Source organism: Telmatherina bonti, assembly GCF_933228915.1.
Source record: "Telmatherina bonti genome assembly, chromosome: 8".
Taxonomy (NCBI): domain Eukaryota; kingdom Metazoa; phylum Chordata; class Actinopteri; order Atheriniformes; family Telmatherinidae; genus Telmatherina; species Telmatherina bonti.
Window position 1 is genome coordinate 36,446,428 of NC_136626.1, and position 9,632 is coordinate 36,456,059.

A 9,632-nucleotide genomic window follows, 5' to 3' on the forward strand; every position below is an offset into this window, starting at 1 on the left:
CTATATGCTGCGAATGTGTAACTGAGAAAAATGGACTGTTCCAGTCAAATATTTCCTCAGTGCAATCGCATTCACACACACTCATACGTCTACTTTTACCTATCACACACATTTATACCCTGGTAGATGCATCAAGAAGAGACTTCGGTGTGCCAACAACACTTTGGCATGTAGTTGGGGCCACAGATGGTCCAAGGTTAAGAAAACAAAGAAGCTCTGCTTAACTCTTCTTTTCTGGCTTCTATTTTGTCCACCTTTGTGTGTCATTGCAGTCTTTTTTTCAGCATGACGTTTGACCAGATTGTTTCTAAAGCAGTTCAGACCAGTAGAAACACTGGTTCTGATGACCCGTCTGTTCAAACCAGCATCACTTCTTCTTTTCCTGCATTAAGTTCACAACAAAGCCGAGGTCATCCCCTATTCTCTTTATGGACAAATCACACCAGACATAATGGGCTTTATTGAAATAATGAGCACACACACACACACACACACGTCTCGGCTTTGAAGAGAACAAACACGTTGGTGAAACTTTAAGCATTCCCTTTAATTCTCTTCCTCAGACATGCTGAGAAAAGAAAACAGATCTGATGGGAGACTCCAAAGTGCTGCTCGTCTCCAGCGTACCAAACTAATCAGCCCGTCTTCCTCGCCCGGGGTCTCCCCGTCTTTATTAGCAGCATTCAGACCCCCAAAGTGAAGCAACATGAAAGAGAAAGCAGAGCGCTGAAAAGATGGCTGCTGTCAATCTGACTGGCTTTAATGTGTTTACACACAGATCAATTTCTGAACTCCAACATCGTCACACATGAATCATTCAATAATAACCTGAAACTACGTCTTTATTGTCTCTTTAATATGGTTTATTTTCTGAGACACGATTGGAATCAGAGCAGAGCTGTGAATAAATAAATTCTCCCTCTGACCCCCATCTCTTCACACAAACACAGAAGAAACAGGAAAACACTCAACCTGTGATGTCGACACGTGTTTTAAACGGCTTTGTAGCTTTTTAACTCCTCAAAATCCTTCTGTCTTTTTTTTCTTCAGCTTTCAGTCACCATTCTAGATCATCAAATACATATTTACTATCTTTCAGAAGGATTAAAGTCCTCCAAACACTGCCATGATAACATCCGGTCAATATTCCACTTTTGTCTCTATCAATACTAACAACGATCAGGACACTAAACATAACAGAATATTTGTCTTATATAAAGATATAAATTTAACTTATTTACTAATATTTATCACAATTACCCATAATTAAAGCATTGTGTCAACCCATGCTAACAGTAAATTACCAGTATCACTACTACTATGCGTACTTTTTCCATATGTGTGTACTAATCCTGACCACTGACTCATTACACAAACTGAATTCACTTCTGTTCAGTTAGAAAGATAGAAAGTTTTCTCCATGCCATGGAATTGTTTTATATTTAAACATAACAAATTAAACCTCATGTGGACAAATTAGGATTTTTTTTTTTTTTTTAAATAAAATTTTTATGTCTTTGTTACGTCCCCAGGACGTATGGGGCTTTGGGGGGGTTGATTTGCTGCAGCAGCCGCTCCTCCTTTGCCCTCTGTGCAGGTGCTGATTGTCCACCTGGACGCAATTTGCCCTGGCTCCACCCGTCTGCCTCTCCGCCTATAAAAGTGGTCCTGGACCAGAGTGCTCTCTCTTCTGCTTCTCCTGCGCTCCGGCTCCTCCTCCGGCGCTCCCGTGGGTGTCTGTGCCACCTCGCCCAAGCAGCCGCCCGCTGCTGTCCCCGCTCTTCAACTACTTGCACATTTAAGTTAATTATCTTATGTTAGTCTTATTTTTTGGTACTTTCTTTCTTTCCGTAATAAATATCCTTTCGTGCACTTTACCCAGTCTCTGTCTCCCTCGCTTTGTTGCGGTCTTGAGCCGTGGCCGTAACAAGCGTGGGGGCTCATCAAACAATTGTGTGCTCGTTCACGAGGGCAGGCGTGAGGGAGCTCATTCGCGTTTTAGTCTTGGTTAAATTTTGCTTAGTTTGGATTATCCGTGTTTTTGTTTTTGGATGATCGGAGCGCTTTCGTGGGTCAGTCCTTTGTGCGTAATTTTGGATTGTTCTGCGTTTAGTTTGGCGTGCAGGGATTTCCCCGTGACGTCGTTGCCCATATTTGGTGCTTGGTTTGCGCTCTTGGGGAGACACGGCTGGGTGTGCGGCTTAGCTCGTCGGTTGCGTTGCGGTGACGCAGGGCAGGCTTTTTGTCGTCCGTGGTTTTGTCAGCTGTGCTGTTTGGGAGTGTTGAAGGTAAGTGTATAACTTGTGATGCTCATCTTTTTGTGAAAAGAGGGGGATTTTACTTGTAGGCTCAGGCGTCGTTCTCACAAGGAGAGCGTTCGCGTTGGGGGATTTAGGGACGGAGACAAGCTGCGGGTCGAAGCATCCACTTTCCCTTTTCCCTCTCGTCGGCTCGGGGTCTGTACAGGGCTATCCGGCCGCTGTGAGTAACAGGTAATCCCCACCGCCACGTCTTCTGAAGACTAGGGGGGAGTTAAATCAGGGATTTCTTTGAGTAGACCAGCGGAGTTCCTCGTCTTTATTGTGGGTGTAGCATCACGACGATATCACTTAAGCTTCTGCTCCCGGTAGGTTTTTTTGTTGTTGTTTGTGCCATGGACGAGGTTGTTAAGAGTTTTATTGAGTCGCCAAGCTTTGGTGGTTTAGAGCTTTGCGATAAAAAAAACAACTGGTCGCTATTGCTGAACTTAAGAAAAAGTTTAGAATATGTTAAAGGTAATTTGAAAGCGGGGTTGATTGAAAAAGGGGTTTTGTCACTTGAGGAGCAAAGTGAGTATTTGTTATTGGCTACAGGAGGTGCCACGTTAACATTTGAGCAGCAAAAGGAATTGTTTGTGTTGCGTGCGCAGGCTGATGAACAAAAAATAAGATTGGAAATGGAGAAAATGAAGCTGGAAATAGAGAAGCGAAAATTGGATCTTGTTAGCGACGGCAAACTGGAGGCTGAGTTTGGCGTGCGCCCAGGAGTGCATGGATCCAGGTCAGATGAATTGAGTGATTTGAGGCTTGTTCCGAGGTTTAACGAGGAGGACCCTGAAACTTTTTTTTTCTTTGTTTGAGCGTCTCGCAGAAGTTCGGGGTTGGTCTGATTCTGTTCGTGTACTTTTGTTACAGTGCGTTTTGGTTGGTAAAGCGCAGCAGGCGTTTTCTGCTTTGAGTAGTGTGGACTCTGCCCAGTATTCTGCCGTTAAAGCAGCTGTTTTGAAGGCCTATGAACGGGTTCCTGAGGCATACAGGCAGCGGTTTCGTGGGTGGAAACGGGGAGATAAATCACACTTGGAGTTTATGCGCGAATTAGTTACGCACTTTGATAGCTGGTGTTCTTCAGCTGGTGTTAAGTCGAAAGAGGATCTGCGTGAGCTTATTTTGTTAGAGCAGTTCAAAAATTCTGTGTCCGAGCGGATTGCCGTGTATGTCAGTGAGCGTGGTGCGAAAACGGTGTCGGAGGCGGCTGCGCTCGCGGACGATTACCATCTGGTTCACTCCGCAGGTAAAACGTTCGAGTCTGGGTCTTGTGAAGTTTTTTCTAAGAGGTCACCTGAAGCTGAGTTTAGAGGTGGTCGTCTTCGTGAGTCTGATAAAATCTGCAATTATTGTCATAAACGTGGGCATTGGAAAAGAGATTGTCATGCACTGAGGTCTAAATCTGCATCGTCTAAACCTGCGATGTGTGCTGCGTCTGTCAGGAGTTCGAGGTTACCGGAGGTTACTGAGGTTGCGCCTGAGTTAAAGTGCTATTTACCGTTCATTACTGAGGGCTTTGTATCTCTTGTGGGGAGTAGTGAACGGGTGCGCGTGAGAATTCTGCGCGACACGGGTGCGGCTGATTCCTTTATAGTATCCTCTGTTCTGCCTTTTTCTGAGAAATCCTCTCTTGGCACTTGTGTTCCTATTGTGGGTATGGGCATGAGCGTTTTGAGTGTGCCACGGCACAAGATGATGATGGATTGTGATTTCTTTCAGGGTGAAGTGTCCATTGGGGTTCGTCCGGCGTTACCAGTGGATGGCGTAGCTCTGATTTTGGGGAATGACATAGCAGGTGGCCGGGTCTGGGTGGATGTTCATCCTCCAGTTAAAGTAGCCGGGGATCCTGTGGTATGCAGTGACCATGAGGAAAAAACTCAGTTTTCTGATGTGTTTGGTGCTTGTGCAGTGACTCGTTCTAAACGGTTAAAATCTGAAGATGTTCCTAGCAGTGATGTTGCTGTGCCTGTTGCTCCTTGGTCTGTTTCTCATAGTGAGCTGGTGAAGGAGCAGAAGGCGGATGGCTCCTTGGAGAAGCTCTGGGATGGGGTCTGTTCTCCTTCTGAGGTTAGAAACCGTTCTCATTGTTACTTTCTGCACAATGATGTGTTAATGAGAAAATGGATGCCTCAGTTGGAGGGCTTCGTGGGGGACCCTGTTTACCAAGTTGTTGTGCCTTTGCAACTTCGTAAGACTGTTTTGCAGATTGCTCATGACCAGTGTGGACATCTGGGTGTCAGGAAGACATATGACCGCGTTATGAGGTATTTCTTTTGGCCTCGTTTGAAGAGAGACGTGTCGGCATATTGTAAGTCCTGTCATACACGTCAATTAACTAGTAAGCCAAACCAGACATTGAAGCCGGTCCCACTTAGTCCTATTCCAGTTATTGGTCAGCCATTTGAACATCTGCTGATAGACTGTGTTGGGCCTTTGCCACCATCCAAGTCGGGCGCTTGCTACTTGTTGACTGTGATGTGTCAAAGCACTAGATATCCGTCAGCCTATCCTCTGCGTAGCATTACTGCTAAATCTGTTGTTCGTGCATTGTCCCAATTTATTTCTGTTTTTGGATTGCCTCGTATTATTCAATCGGACCAAGGTTCAAATTTTTGTTCCAAATTGTTTGCTCAGGTTTTGAATTTGCTGAAAGTAGAGCATAGTTTCTCATTGGCCTATCATGCTCAGAGTCAGGGTGCTTTGGAGAGGTTTCACCAAACCCTTAAATCAATGTTGCGTTCTTTTTGTGTCCAGATGAAAGGTGACTGGGAGGAGGCTTTACCTTGGATGCTGCTGGCTGCTCGTGAGGTGGTCCAGGAAAGCACTGGGTTTAGTCCAAATGATCTTGTGTTCAGTCACAAGGTTCGTGGGCCTCTGGCACTTTCACAGGACTGTTGGAAAGACGCTGACCCTCCAAGTAACCTGATTGACTTTGTTAATGGTTTTCGGCATAGGTTGTACACAGCTCAGAATGTGGCTAAGGAAAGATTGGCTAATGTTCAGGGTAAGATGAAAACCCGTTATGACAAGCATGCGGTACATCGAGAATTTCTGCCGGGTGATCAAGTTCTTGCTCTGTTACCTTTGGTTACTTCTCCGTTTCAGGCTAAGTTCTCTGGTCCACTCTCTGTAGTGAAAAAGCTGTCTGACCTAGATTATTTGATTTCAACTCCTGAACATAGATCTAAAACTCAGCTCTGTCATGTCAACTTGTTAAAACCATATTTCTCTCCAGATGCTGTAACTGCTGGGTTATCTACAGCTCATCCTCAGTGTGCGGTGGTTCCGGCCCCAGCTGTGGCAGAGTTGGAGGTTGGGGACTCACCAGAGCCAGATGAGGCTATAGTGTCCGGTCGGTTATTGGCAGGTGCCACTTACAAAGCGGGCCAGAGAAATCGCAACGTTCATTACACCAAATGGTTTGTTTTTGTATAACGTAATGCCTTTTGGGTTGAGGAATGCGCCGGCGACCTTTCAGCGCCTAATGAACAGGGTTGTTGGGGGTCTAGATGGTTGCGCTGTTTACCTCGACGATTTGGTCGTGTATTCAAATACATGGGAGGATCATTTGTCTCGTTTGCATGTTGTGTTTGTCCGTTTAGCTAAAGCTCGTCTGACCATCAATCTAGCTAAATGTGAGTTTGCTAAAGCTACTGTTGTCTACCTCGGGCGCGTTGTTGGACAGGGCAGTGTTCGACCTGTGCGTGCCAAGGTTGAGGCAATAGATCAGTTTCCACAGCCAAAAACTAAAAAGGAACTTATGCGGTTCCTAGGGATGGTGGGTTATCGTTGTTTTTGTTCTAATTTTTCAACAGTGGTAGCGCCTTTAACGGACTTGTTAAAAGGTAGTTCTAAGTTTGTATGGTCACCTATCACTCAGAGGGCTTTTGAGAGAGTGAAGGGGCTGATCTCGAATGCTCCTGTTCTAGCTGCTCCGCAGTGGGATAAAGAGTTTAGGTTGGAGGTTGATGCCAGTCTGGTCGGGGCTGGTGCCATTTTGTTGCAGCAGGATAGGGCGGGGGTCAACAGACCGGTCTGCTTTTTCTCCAGGAAGTTCAATAGACATCAAGTGAACTACTCTGTGATCGAGAAGGAGACGCTGGCACTGGTCTGGGCCCTGCACCATTTCCAAGTCTACGTCGGGAGTGGCCCAGTGATCGTGTACTCGGACCATAACCCGCTGACGTTTCTGAGCAACCTGCAGTCTCCGAACCAGCGACTGATGCGATGGGTGCTGTTCCTCCAGTCCTACAACCTGGAGATCAAACATATAAAAGGCCTTGACAATGTTGTTGCTGATGCATTGTCTAGATCTTCTGCAGGTGACTAAATAGGGTGACTGCTGTCCGCTACTATGGACTGCCCACCACTAATTTGTTGGTTTCCTGATTTAATCCGATATAACTACATGTAAGCCTTGTTTTGTTGCGTTACATGGGTAACCCAGTATTGTTTGCTATTGCTGGCTTGCCTGTCAAGGTCCCGTTTGGGGCCCCTTTCCTGTAGGGGGGGGGTGTTACGTCCCCAGGACGTATGGGGCTTTGGGGGGGTTGATTTGCTGCAGCAGCCGCTCCTCCTTTGCCCTCTGTGCAGGTGCTGATTGTCCACCTGGACGCAATTTGCCCTGGCTCCACCCGTCTGCCTCTCCGCCTATAAAAGTGGTCCTGGACCAGAGTGCTCTCTCTTCTGCTTCTCCTGCGCTCCGGCTCCTCCTCCGGCGCTCCCGTGGGTGTCTGTGCCACCTCGCCCAAGCAGCCGCCCGCTGCTGTCCCCGCTCTTCAACTACTTGCACATTTAAGTTAATTATCTTATGTTAGTCTTATTTTTTGGTACTTTCTTTCCGTAATAAATATCCTTTCGTGCACTTTACCCAGTCTCTGTCTCCCTCGCTTTGTTGCGGTCTTGAGCCGTGGCCGTAACAGTCTTCTCCATCATATCTACTGTTCATTTAGAATTTCAGTGTCCAGGAACTCATACAGCATCACCAACAACTGTCTACATGGTGACAACTTCTTTCTGTCCAGACTGTTTACAAGTTCATGAAGAGGATGTAAAAATCATAAAACCACCAGATGTGACAGAGACTAAAGTTAAACAGTTCATAATAATTAGGAAACCAATGAAACAGTTTGGCTTGAAGAAGGATTTCCTCTTTATCATTAAAGTGCCGTAGAAGGGTTTTATACCAGTAATTAAAGCTGCACAATGGAGGATTATCCTAAATAAACAATGGTTTGTTAATAATAAACATACTATACATCATTGTTTTTCTTTGAGGTTTTTTTTCCCTCATAATTTAGATCTATTTCCATCAGATGACCACTCCATCTTCATAATCAGGTCATTACGTGGTCAAATCAAGGTTGTTACCACTCTTTATTGTTGTTACTAGTAATCTTGTCAATTACCTATAATAATAATAATAATAATGATAATGAAAATCCTTCATGTGGAGGCGACCAAGCCAGTTTAAAAGAATGGGAGTTGCCATTAGTCCGGGTAATTGATGAAGAAACAAACTGAATTGAACAGATTGGCCTCGACCAGTGTTTTTCAACCTCTGTGCCGTGACACACTTATCTGCCTTGAGAAATTATCCAGTTTGACCTAATTGGTCTAATTCAGCCAAACAGGCCCAGGTTTTTTTTTACAGAGTTGAGTGAAAGATCATAAAATTTCTTGTCTTGTGTTTATCTGATTTCTTAAGACATTTAGACTAAATGGACTTTATAATATTAATATAGGCTTTTTTAAAAACAGTTTTGTGGTGGGCCTTGTGATTGTTTTCAGTGAAAAGAGTGTGCCTTGGCTTAAAAAAGGTTGAAATAAAACACTGGTCTAGATGAAAAAGTGCAAGGCATGCTCTGAAAGCTCCCATTCATTCTGCCAAGAGGCGAGCTGTGGACATCACTGAGTACAGGGATAATCTCTGAAAGATTATGCACCACACTGGGGACAGCATTCTCTTTACAGTGTTTATCCAAAAACCCAAATCAGATAGGTGCCATATAATAACCTGTGTGTGCACCCTAGCATCCAGCTCAGATTGTGCTATAAGCAGCCAATCATCCAGTTAAGTGGCCGAGAGGATGCCCCGCCACCTCAGTCAGGCTATCGCTGCTTCTGTGCATGGTACGAATACCCACAAACATCTCAGTAACTTCCTGTGGGGAGTAAAGATCGTGATGTGGAAATACGCATCTTTCAGGTCGATAGAAGTAAATAAATTGTTCTGTCGAATGAAGTGATGCATGTGTAAGCATCCTGAATTTGTATTTCCTCAGATGTCCGTTCAGAGTATGCAGATCCAGGATTAGGCAAATCTTGTTCTCTCCCATGTGGGAACCAGAGAATACCTGGAGTAAAAACCGCTCTGACACTGCGAGGGGGGGACGACACAGATCACTTCTTCTTTTAACAGGAAGGTGATTTCCTCCTGTAAAACTCCAGCCGATGCTTCCGAACATGGGAGTGTACAATGCCAGCAATTCTCCAGGAAATGAACTGCTACCTCGAAATCGTGAAGCTGTGTGCGCGGCCCATCTATCCCACCTGAGGAAGAGCGGGAACACGCTTTGCAGCTCTTTGCCTGAGAGAGGAATCATTCTCGATGTGTTTGTGCCCTCTCTGGCAACACAGCATTCCTGTTCAGGGTGAGCATCCTGCTGGGGATGACAGTACAACAAAGGGCCATTGCCGGCCTCACTCCAAGGAAAGCTGAAACTTTCCTCCGAGGAGAGCTGTGAGTGCAGGACCCACCAGCTTTGGCTTTTATAAGCTGCGTCCTCTGTATTTTGCCTTGATTCTGCTGCAAAATATATTAAAACTGTGTGGATGGTGTTGGTGTACCTGAGACCAGAGTGGAAGATTTCTTGGACCAGCTGGCCCAACCGGGCAAGGTTGGCTGGGACAGGCTGGGGTTCAATTCAATTCAATTCAACTTTATTTATATAGCGTCAAATCACGGCAATGCCATCTCAAGACGCTTTACAGACAGAGGGGAAAACATAATGAAGGCCAATTCATAATAGCCTATATAAGGAAACCAACAGATTGAGTTGAGTCCAACTCAATCTCCCATCCTGAGCAAGCACACTGGGAACAGTGGGAAGGAAAAAACTCCCTTTTAACAGGAAGGAAACCTCCGGCAGAACCCGGCTCAGGACAGGCAGCCATCTGCCTCTGCTGTGTGGGGGGAAGAGGACAGATAGACGACAACAGACAACAGGAACTGCTACTCCTGGCCAGGGAGACCTGCTGAGACAGGAGACATACATGTTAATGATGCAACACTGTTATGGGGGAGGGGGGGGTGTAATGGAAAGAGAT